The sequence below is a fragment of the Nycticebus coucang genome, chromosome 9 (genome assembly GCF_027406575.1).
Source record: "Nycticebus coucang isolate mNycCou1 chromosome 9, mNycCou1.pri, whole genome shotgun sequence".
In the NCBI taxonomy this organism is placed as follows: domain Eukaryota; kingdom Metazoa; phylum Chordata; class Mammalia; order Primates; family Lorisidae; genus Nycticebus; species Nycticebus coucang.
The window spans coordinates 114,328,840-114,341,309 of record NC_069788.1 but is presented as its reverse complement, the minus strand read 5'-3'; positions in this window follow the sequence as shown (position 1 = coordinate 114,341,309).

Here is a 12,470-nt window from a genome sequence, read left to right as displayed (position 1 = left end):
TCAAAAGATCTGTTTCTTCTTGGTTAAGTCTAGGGAGAGGGTGTGATTCCAGGTATTGGTCCATTTCCTCCATATTGTCAAGTTTCTGAGCAGAGTTTCTTGTAATCAGAAATAACCTCTTTTATCTCTATGATATCTGTTATTATTTCCCCTTTTTCATTTCTGATTGAAATTATTAGAAATTTTACTCTTCTATTTCTAGTTAATCTGGCCAAAGGTTTATCTATTTTATTTATTTATTTATTTATTTATTTTTGTAGAGACAGAGTCTCACTTTATGGCCCTCGGTAGAGTGCCGTGGCCTCACACAGCTCACAGCAACCTCCAACTCCTGGGCTTAAGCGATTCTCTTGCCTCAGCCTCCTGAGCAGCTGGGACTACAGGCGCCCGCTACAATGCCTGGCTATTTTTTGGTTGCAGTTTGGCCGGGGCCGGGTTTGAACCCGCCACCCTCAGTATATGGGGCTGGCGCCTTACTGACTGAGCCACAGGCGCCACCCTTTTATTTATTTTTTCAATGAACCAACTTTTTCATTAATTTTCTGAATGATTCTTTTGTTTTCATTTTCATTTATTTTTTATTTAATTTTGGTTATTTCTTTTCTTCTGCTAGGTTTGGGATTTCTTCCTTTTCATTTCCTTAAGATGATTCATTAGATTGTTGATGTGTTCTCTCTGTTTTTTGGATGTGTCTAAAGTGATAAATTTTCCTCTTAAGGCTTCTTTTGCAGTATCCCATAGGTTTTGGTAACTTAGCTTCATTATTGTTACATTCATGGAATTAACCATTTCCCATTTATGCATCCCTTGACCCAACTGTCATTCAGCAAAAGGTTGTTTAATTTCTAGGCCTTTGTGTAGGGATGAAAGTTTTTGTTGGAGTTGAGTTCCACCTTTATTGCCTTATGGTCTGAGAAGATACAAGGTATACTTTCTATCTTTCAATTTTGTTGAGGTTTGATTAGCATCCTAGGATGTGATCTATTCTGGAGTATGTTCCATGGGCTAATTAGAAGAATATATGTTTCTTAGCTTATAGCGTGTATTTTGTATATGTCTATTAAGCCCATTTGTTCTAGGGTCGAATTTAAGTGGGGTGTTTATTATGGTGTTACAGGATATCATATTGCTCAGAACACGAAGGTCTGTTTCATAAATCTGGGAGCATTTAAGTTGGGTGCATAAATATTTAAAATTGAAATGTCTTGTTATATTGTTCTCTTGACCAGTATGAAGTGATCATCTTTGCCTTTCTTAACTTTAGTTGCTCTAAATCCAATTGTATCTGAAAATAAGACTATGACCCTCACCTTTCTTCTGACTTCCATTTGCCTGAAATAATGTTTTCCATCCTTTTACCCAGAGTCTTGATTTATCCTTCAAGATTAGGTGTGTTTCCTGGAGATAGCATATGGATGGCTTGTGCTTTTTTGTCCAAACAGACAGCCTGTGCCTGTTCAGTGGGGAATTCAAGCCATTAACATTTATTGAGAGAATTGATAAGTGTGGTGGAGTTCTTATTTTGTGAAAGTTCATTGCTTAGTTTTATCCTTTGCATAATTGTAGAAGTTAGGTTTTGTCCTTTAGTTTCTGGGTATTTGTTTTGCAGGTGGTTCATTGTGATGGTCAGTGTGGAGAATATATCTTTATAGATGGAGTCTTATGGGGTAGCTGCCTCACAGTCCCTTGTGAGGAGATTGCTCTCTTTTGGTTTTTCATGTTGCCAGAATTTTACTGTTGGTTCCTCCTCATGTGTTCTTTCTTCTTATTCACTTCCTTCCCCTACATTTTCCGTCTTACTGCGTCCTTTGCTTTAAATTACCTTATCTCAGAGCTTAGGTGTTGAAGTGGCCTCTTGGTATAAGGCCAAAAGGAAGAGAAAAGAGTGAGCAGGGAGAAAGAAGAGAAAAAGAAGGAAGGAAAAGAGAGAAAAAAGGGGACAAAAGAAAAAAATTTAAGAAAAGGAAAGAAGAAGGACAAAAAGTGAGAAAGAGAGCAATAGGAGAAATGGTGTTGTTCAGCAGGGTGTGATGGCCACACCTGCAACTCCAAGACTTTGGGGGGCTGGGCCGGGCGGGGTCCCTCAAAGTCAGGAGCTCCTTACCAGCCTTGGGGAAAGGAAGACCCCACTTCCACCAGATATAGAAATAGAAAAAAACAAAAAACAAAAAAGAAAGAAAGAACAATTCAGCCATATGTCATTGTGGACACTTACCAATACTGTCTTTCCACAGGCTAAAGCTATAAGGACACTATGGGCTGTGAGTTCATGATCTCCTTGAACCAGACCACTGCTGTGACCTCCCAGCCAGACATGATCCCCCAGCACTCAGAGAAAACAAAAAATAAATAAAAGTAGGTAAAGACAATTAAAAATACAATTGTGTAAGATAAAGAAAATAAAAAAGATATTTTAGCTGTTGTATGAAAAATTATGTGGGAAAGATGAAAAAAGTGGAAAAAGCTCTACCAAAAAAGAGAAGAAAGGAGAGAAATAAAAAAGAAAGAGAGAATAAATGGTGCTGAAAAACAATAAAAAAAAATAGAGGAGCCCTTGCTATTGAAGAAAATAAAAATGAAAAAATGAAATAAAAAAAATACAACTAACCAACATAAAGAAAAATAACAACCACTGCAACAACATAAGAGAAGAAGAAAAAATCGTAAGGGAAAAAATGGAAAAAGGAACAAAAATAATATATATGTATGTATATATATATACATACATATTTATAAATATGTATGTATATATATATAGTAATATATTGTTTGCACACCAGGTGTCTCTGTGGTTTTAGGACACAGAGAACACATGTTTTTTTTGCTGTAAAAAATGAGGGTCAGAAGCTGCTCTCTAATTACTGTGGAGATTGGATCCTGTCTTCCTGACTTAGTTGCCCTCAGTCAGGACCTGGTTGTTTCATTAGCATTCAATCCCTGCAGGGTTGGGGTCTTAAAGCTCTCTCCAAATTCCTTAGAAGGCACTTCTCACAGTGTCCCCTAAAAACAGTTCCTGGGGGTTGTGGGAGCTACTCAGCTCCCCCAAGAGTGGATGCCTGAGCTCATCATATATGCCACAGCTGGCCATGTCCTAGGACCCCGCAGATTGTTTCCCTCACAGGGCCTTCCCACAATGGCAGCACAGCCAGCAGTGGCACTCAAAGCTGGCTGCTGGACACTGCTCAAGTCCACCCACCTATCTAAGCCTTCCAAGGCAGCTCCAGTGAGCAGGTTAGCCCAAAATCAAAACTGCAGGACAGCTCCCTCCTGTCTCTAGAGTTCCAGGCTGGCCAGCCAGTCCCCACCTGTTCTCACCACCTGTACTGGTTTTCTCCAGCTTCAGGCCTCCTTGCTGGCTTATATAGTCTACCTCTGCTTCACTGTACCTCCAGATTGATATCTCCAGGTAGGTTCCCCCAGCCAGAGATGGCTGGAGTTTTCTTTCCCCTGCCCTGCTGAGAGTGGCTAGTAGGGAGATGTATCTAGTCTTTCATCTTGCTCCACCCCTAAATTGGGGGATTAAAAAAAAAATAATGATTGCAAAAATTGTTCTAGGGTCTAAAGTTGATTCTCATTTTATTTACTAAAGTAATTGTGGTTCATCTGTAATGATGTTTATTTAAGTTGTTTAGTCAGGAAGTAGTTTTTTCTGAGACAGAGAGGGAAACGGTATTAGACCTTCTTATGCTCCAAATATTTCCAACTATCTACCCAAGAAAATTTGCAGAGACAATTCCCTTTGGTTTAAAAAATAAAAATGTTTATTTACTTTCTTTATGCTCAAGTAAAGCATCTAAAAGAGAAATTTAATTTAATTTTATAGTTTTATGATTACAATGATTTTTATGCTTACCATGATTAATATGTAAAAATATAGAGTGCATACTTAATAATCACTACAGGTAAATCAGACATTATATAAGTTGGTTCATGTGCAGTGTTCCATTTTAAACAAACAGTGGGCATTTCCCCCAACTTTACAGATGAAAAACCTGAGACTCAAAGAGATTCCTTAATGTGCTGAAGGTCACACAAGTGATTGCTGCCAGAATTTTATCTGAGAGTAGTTTCACTCCACAGCTCAAGCTCAAGTTCATAACCACTGAAATACTATAATTTGTGTACTCCATACTATGGGCTGCATGCCAGTGGGGGAGTTCAGAGATCCTAGAGATTGATACACAGCTGTTGAAAATGATTCTTCAAAGCATATTTTATTACTTCTTCAGTATTTTCCTGGATTATGAGAAAATTAATTGCATACAAATATTTGGACATACAATTTGTCTACACTCATATATAGGGACTCCATTACTTTTCAATCAGGTTTTTCAGAAATAGTTCTTTTAGCTTTAAAATTTGATAAACTCTGGTATCTGTACACCATGGAATACTATTCAGCCTTTAAAAAGGTGGAGATTTTACATCTTTAATCTGGATAGAAGTGAAACACATTCTTTTTAGTAAAGTATCATAAGAATGGAAAAGCAAATATCCAATGTACTCAATACTAACATGAAGCCAGTAGATGAACTGACACATGCCTACATAAGAGAAAAACTCAATTTAAGTCAAGCTGGGAGGAGGGAGAGGGAGGAAAGGGGGAGAGGAGAAGAGAGGAGATTGTGCTCCTACCTAATAGGCACAATGTAAGGGTATATGGCACACTTCCTGGATGTAGGACACAACTACAACAGGGACGAATGATTGTAAACTAATCATTTGTGCCTTCATATCAATCTGAAATAATAAAATAAAATTTTCACATTTTTAGCTCAACTTATTTGCAAAGTTAAAGGTATAGGGAAGAAAGCTAATGGGGGATTTTTATTTTTTTGGAGACAGAGTCTTTGTCACCCTCAGTAGAGTGTCATGGTGTCATAGCTCACAGCAACCTCTAACTCTAGGGCTCAAGCAGTCCTCTTGCCTCAGCCTCCCAAGTAGCTGGGACTATAGGCATGCATCACAACGACTGGCTATTTTTTAGAGATGCGGTCTTGCTCTGGCTTAGGCTGATCTCGAACTCATGAGCTCAAACAATCTACCTGCCTCAGCCTCCCAGAGTGCTAAGATTACAGGCATGAGCCACTGTGCCCCACCTAATAGGGGATTTTTAGATAAAACAACAGAAATTATTTTAGGACCTAAAGTTCATTCTCATTTTATTTACAAAATTAATCTGGTTAAACTGTAATGATGTTTATATAGGTTGTTTAGTTTGGAAGTAGTTCCTGAGCCATAGAGTGAAACTACATTAGACCTGCCATTGCTCCAATTATTTCCAACTATCCACCAAGGATATTTACAAAAACATTTTCCTTTAGTTTAGGAAATCAAAAAAAAGTTTACCTTCAAGTCAAGTATCAAAAAGGGAAATATAATTTATTTATACCATGATTTTATGTTTACAATGACTTTATGTTTATGATTGAAACATTAAAAATATGGAATGTAGGGCGGCGCCTGTGGCTCAAAGGGGTAGGGCGCCGGCCTCTTATGCTGGAGGTGGCGGGTTTAAGTCCAGCCCCGGCCAAAAACTGCAAAAAAAAAAAAAAAAATATATATATATATATATGGAATGTATACTTAATAACTATTGCTACATCAGATTTATATAAATTAGTTCAAGTGTAATATTTCATTCTGGAAAAATAATGGGCATTTTTCTGAAGATGAAAAAACTGAGACTCAAAGAGATTCCTTAACATGCTAAGGACACACAAGTGATTGCTGCCCAAATTTTAATCTGAAAGAGTTTGACTCTACAGCTTAAGCTCAAGCTTATAATCACTAGAAAATTATAATTCTTTTTTTTTTTCCTTTTTTTTGTAGAGACAGAGTCTCACTGTACCACCCTCGGGTAGAGTGCCGTGGTGTCACACGGCTCACAGCAACCTCCAACTCCTGGGCTTACACGATTCTGTTGCCTCAGCCTCCCGAGCAGCTGGGACTACAGGCGCCCGCCACAACACCCGGCTATTTTTTGTTGCAGTTTGGCCGGGGCTGGGTTTGACCCCGCCACCCTCGGCATATGGGGCCGGCGCCCTACTCACTGAGCCACAGGCGCCGCCCGAAAATTATAATTCTTATACTCCATGTTATTGGCTACATATCAACAGCAGCATTACGATTTCTGAACCGCCAACATTAATACACACCTGTTGAAAGTGATTGTTCAAAGTATACATTTACTCTTTTTTAGATTTTTCTGAACTTTTAAAAAAATAATTGTACACAACTATCCAAACATATGATTTATCTATATTCACTTAAGTTTTAATATAGGAACCCCTTAAGTTTTAATCAAGTTTTTCAGAAATAGGTCTTTTACCTTTAAAATGTACAGATGGCTAGCTTAACTTATTCTCAAAGTTCAAAGTATACAGAAGAGGCTTGGCGTTCATAGTTCAGTAGTTAGGGTGCCAGCCACATACACTGGGGCTGGCAGGTTCAAACCCGGCCCAGGCCTGCTAAACAACAATGACAACTACAACAAAAAAATAGCCAGGCATTGTGCTGAGCGCCTGTAGTCCCAGCTACTTGGGAGGCTGAGGCAAGAGAATCACTTAAGCCCAAGAGTTTGAGGTTGCTGTGAGCTGTGATGCCAAGACACTCTACTGAGGGTGACATAGTGAAACTCTGTCTCAAAAAAAAAGAAAGAATACATAAGAAAATAAATTGGAGGATTATTTATTTAAAAATAACTGCAAAAATTTATTTAGGGCCTAAAGTTGATTCTCATTTAACTTATGAAAGTAATGTGGTTAGCCTGGGTGCTAATGTGGTTAGCCTGTGCTATTATATTATATATATAATAGCACACAATAATAGGTGTGCTATTATTATCACACCTATAATCCTAGCACTCTCGGAAGCCAAGGCAGGTGGATTGCTTGAGCTCAGGAGTTTGAGACCACCCTGAGCAAAAGTGAGACCCTGCCTCTACAAAAAAATAAAATAGAAAAACTAGCCAGGTGCCACCTATAGTCTCAGCTACTCAGGAGGCTGAAGCAAAAGGATTGCTGAAGCCCAAGAGTTGGATGTTGCTGTGAGCTATGATGCCATAGCACTCTACCCAGGGTGACAGAGCAAGACACCATCTCAAATGTTTGCCATGAGTAAAATATTAAAAATATGGACTGCATACTTAGTATAATCACTGTTGGTACATCAGACATTATATAAATTGGTTCAGATAGTGGGCATTTCTCCCTCACTTTACAAAGGAAAAAACTGAGGCTCACAAGATTCCTTACTGTGCTAAATGTGACACAAGTGATTGCTTCCAGAATTTCAACTAGAGGCAGTTTTACTTTAAAGCTCCAGCTCATAGCGCTGAAATATTGTAATTCTTGTACTGCATATATTGGCTGCATATCAATTGTGTGGGTTCAGATGTCACATCCCTTTGGTATTAACATGTAGAAAATGCTTCCTCAATGTACACTTTTACAATTATTTCAGTTTTTACTGGATTATTAAAAAAATAATTGCACACAAGAATAGAAAAGCACAATTTCTTTATACCCATACATAGGAACTACTAAACTTTTCAATCAGGTTTTTCAGAAATAGTTCTTTTAGCTTTAAAATTTACACATTGCCAGCTCAAGTTATTTGCAAAGTTAAAAGTATACAGAAGAAAACAAATGGGGGGATTTTTAGAAAAAATAACTACAAAAAATGTTCTAGAGCCTACAGTTGATTCTCATTTTATTTACTGAAGTAATGTGGGTAATGATGTTTATTTACATTTCCTATTTTGGAAGTAGTTCCTGAGCCATGGAGAAACAACATTGACCTCCCTATGCTCCAACTATTTTCAACTGTCTACCATGGTCAGTTCTGGAGACATTTCCCTTTGGTTTAAAAAATCAAATGTTTACCCACAAATATAGTGTCCAAAAGAAAATTTAATATTTTCGATGAATTTATGTTTACCATGATTGAAATATTAATAATTTGGAATACATATTTAATAATCACTATTGCTACATCAGACATTTTATAAATTGGTTCATGTATAATATTTCATTTTGGAGAAACAGTGGGTATTCTCCCCCACTTTACAGGATGAAAATACTGAGACTCAAACAGCACCTTTTGAAGGTCATGCAATCATGGTGATTGCAGTCAGAATTTCAACTAGGAGCCATTTGACTCTAAAGCTCCAGCTCAAACTCAGGCTTATAACCACCGAAATACTATAATTCTCATACTCCATGTTATTGGCTGCTTACCAGGGGCTGCATTATGTTCTCTGAACCTCTCCCATTGGTAAGCACCTATTCAAAGTGATTCCCCAAAGTATACTCTACTTTAGTTTTTTTCCGGATTATTTAAAAAATAATAGCACATAAGTATGCAAACATATAATTTATCTATACTCAGATATAAAAATTTGTATACTTAGAGGGACTCTACCTAACAAATTCAAATATTGTGATTTGGCTGTTTGTACCCTCACATTAACCTTAAATTAAAATAATTAATTAATTAAAACATGAAAAAAATTGTATACTTTTAAATCATGTTTTTCAGAATTAGCTCTCTTAGCTTTAAAATGTATACATTCTAACTCAAGTATTTGCAAAGTTTAAAGTTTATACAGAACAAAAATATGGGAGGATTTGAAGAAAAAAATGACCACAGAAATGGTTGTAGGGCCTCCAGTTGATTCTCATTTTATTTACTAAAGTAATGTGGTTTAAACTGCAATGAAATTTATTTACTTTGTTTAGTTTTCAAGCAGTTTCTGAGCCATAGTGGAAAACTTTATTAGATATCTCTAGTCTCCAAATATTTTCCACTGTCCACCAAGGACATTTCTGGAGACATTTCCCTTTAGTTTAGAAAATCAAAATGTTGACTGTCAGAATATTAAAAATACAGACTGCATACTTAAAAATCACTATTGCTACATCAGATTTATATAAATTGGTTCAAGTATAATAAATATTTCATTTTAGAGAAACAGTGTGCTTTTTCTCTCACTTCACAGATGAAAACTGAGACTCAATGACATTCATTAAAATGTAGAAGGTCACATAGTTGTTTGCAGCCAGAATTTCAAGCTGGAGCGATTTGACTCGAAAGCTCAAGGTCAAGCTCATAACCACTGAAATACTATAATTTTTGTACTCCATATTACTGGCTACATACCAATTGGGGGGGATTTTAGGGATGGTAATAATAAGTGAAAAAGTACATGGAGTGCCTTGGCCATCTCTCATACCTGAGTGATGTACTCATCACCACTTTCCAAATGAAAAGAACAAATAACTTTGAAAAAGGCTCTTAAAAGCTTCATTTCTAATAAGTGATTTTGTAAAATTCAGGATGAGTGCTGAACTGTTTAAAGTCCTAAATATACGTGAACTGTCAACACATTCATCTTCCCTTTTTTCCCTAAATTAAGGCTATGATGATTTTAATATTCCAGCCGTGCTCCCTGGTATGCTCACAAAGAGAAACCCTCTTACACATGTTTCTTGTACTTGAGAACATGCAATGTGTGATCTCTCCTGCAGAATCTCACTGAGCTCTTTGGATGCCAGGAGGCAGCTGTAGCTCACAGGCCCCTGCAGCTCCTGGGTTCTTGTGAATTGTCGCCTCAACTCTGGCTGCCAGTGGAATAAGCCAGATGGTCCTGGGAGGCCTCAGCCCACCACTTCCAAGTCATGAGCAAGCCTCTTTTCATTTCTAAGGATTTTTTAAAAGACAAGGGAGTAGAGAGACCTTTTCCCTCTCACCTCTCTTCTTTAATATCTTCTCTACTATGAAAGCTGATGAAAGGAATAAAGGGACAGGGTTGGTTGGAAGGGAATTTCCAGCTCCTAAGAGAATATTCAACTTTTAAAAAACAGTGCCAAGAGCTTCCTGAAAGGAAATATTATTGGAAGAATTAATAAAAAAGCTTGAAATGATCCAGAGAAGATTTTTCTCTTTAAATTATAACTGGCATACTATGTGCGGATGCCTACATAAAAAAAAAGGTCAAAAGGATTGGCGAGCCATAACTTTTAGTCCTTTGGAGATTTTTAAATTAAAAACAATTTGTTTTTTTGGTAGAAATGAGGTTTCACAATGTTGCCCAGGCTAGTCTTGAGCTCCCGGCCTCAAGTGATCTTCCTGTCTCAGCCTCCCAAAGTGCTTGGATTATAGGTGTGAACTATATAAAATTTCATTTTATCCATGTTTACATAAAAATTATCTGAAAACCAAGGAAAGGGTTTGCATAGCTCACTGGAAAATGTTCCAAAAGAAGATACCTATGAGAAGGAAAGAATATTTGTGAGAATGCTTTTAGTAAAAATTTTATCTAAATGCAATATATTGTTGGATTTAGATAAATAAGCTACTGCTTGCCACATTTATGACTCTACTTATGAGCTCTTCTCTAATCCATGGATTTCTAAATCTTATGCTTTTAAGTGTTGTATGAAACATAAAAGAAAATTTGAATATTCCCACCTGGCTTCAGTGGCTCCCTTTTGCCTACAGACTAGGTCCAAGGTTCATCACATATCACACAAGGCCCTTGTGACTTGTCCTCATTTTTGTTAGCTGAGACTGGAGTCTAAGATCTGGATGTCCTCCCTGCGGTATGCCCCTATATCTTCATGGCTCAAAAGGCTCATCAAGGCTTTCTAATAGCAAGGTGCTTTCTTCCCTTCCTGAGATCAGATAAAGCCAGGTAAAGCTGATTCTGCTTTGCTGTTAAACTTCATTCTTTCACCCCACATTTATTGAGTGCCTACCTTTTGTCAGGAACTATGCTAAGTTGTTGGGATTTAAGAGCAAACAAAACATACTTCCTGCCTACAAAGAGTTTACATACCTGAGTAAACTCTGTAAGTTAACTTCCTATTACTGCTGTAATAAATCGCCATGATTGTGTTTTTAAAAAATACAAATTTATTACATTACATTTCTGGAAGTCAGAAGTCTGAAAGGGGTTTCATTTGGTTAAAATCAAGATGTTTGCAGGGATGCACTCGTTCTGAAGCTCTAGAGGAGAATCCATTTCTCTTGCCTTTCTAGCCCTTAGAGTCTGCCTACATTTCTTGGTTCATGGTCTCTTCCTCCAGTGTCAAAGCTAGTGTGGCATCTTCCAATCTCTCTCTGACTCCGTTTCTATGGTTACATCTCTGCCTCTAACTTTGACTTTCCTACCTCCTTTCCTAAAAAACTTGTGGTTATACTGGGCCCACGCAGATAATCCAGGATAATTCCTCAACTCAAGATACTTAACGTTATCTCTTCAAAATCCTTTTGTCACGTAAGGTAATACATTTACAGGTTCCAGAGATTAGGAATATCTTGGGGGGCAGTGAGGATTACTCTTTTATTTTGTTATTAAAACAGCATTATTTCTTCATTCAAATAACATGTTGAATGTCTTCTATGTTCCAGGCAATGTCCTAGGTCTTGGGAATACAGCAGTGGAAAAAAAAGGGCATACAGGGCAGCTCCTGTGGCTCAAAGGAGTAGGGTGCTGGCCCCATATACCAGAGGTGGTGGGTTCAAACCCAGCCCTGGCCAAAAACTGCCAAAAAAAAGGCATACAATTCCTGCTGTCAGGAGCTTACATTCTAGATGGTCTTGAACTCTTGACCTCCCAAAGTGCTTAGATCATAGGCATGAGCCACACACCTAGCCATCTAGATGGCAGATAGACAATAAACCCACAAACAATTAAATAGTCTGTTAGAGAATGATCAGGACTTTAGGGACACAGTTGATTGGGGAGTCTGGGAAGTATGAGATTGGGATGATTGCTATTTTAGAAAGAGCAACTGTGACAGTCAAGGTCCAGTTAGGAGAATAGAAGCTGGTCTTGGTAATTCAAAAAAAGAGGGAATTTAATATCGGGGAACTATATTAACCAGAGTTATGAAGCACCCCAGAGATTCTTAACACCATGAAGCCTCTACCACCCTTAGGCTGAAGGTGTTACCAGAGCCATTGGAACCTGGGGCCATGGAGGAGAGGCAACTGCTTCTGAGACACTGCCTGAGGCAGAATAGAGGGGGAGAAAGGCTTTGGCTTGCCCCTTCCATCTGTCTACATTCCTGTTAGGTGTTCTAATGGCTGATCCCAGATGAAAGCCTGTCAAGAGAGCCTGTGAGATATACCCTGTGGGGGTCAGGCCTTCTGCAAGATAGGGCAGGAGCAGAGAGAGCAGCTGAGAGCAAGCCGGCAGATGACCAACACAGTTACATTTTTACAGACGTCTAAAGGAATTCAGGAAGTGAATCATGCAGATACTTGGGGAAAGAGTTTTCCAGGCAGAGGGAACAGCAAATGCAAGGCTGGAGGCAGAAGAGCACCCTCTGTATTCAAAGAACTGCAGAAATGCCAATGCGGCTGGGGTAGAAAGAGGGAGAGGAGAGAGGAAGGCGATGAAAGTCAGAGAAAACACAATTCTCTGAATCGAAGTACGAACTGGGGCCTTTTCCCTGAGTGAC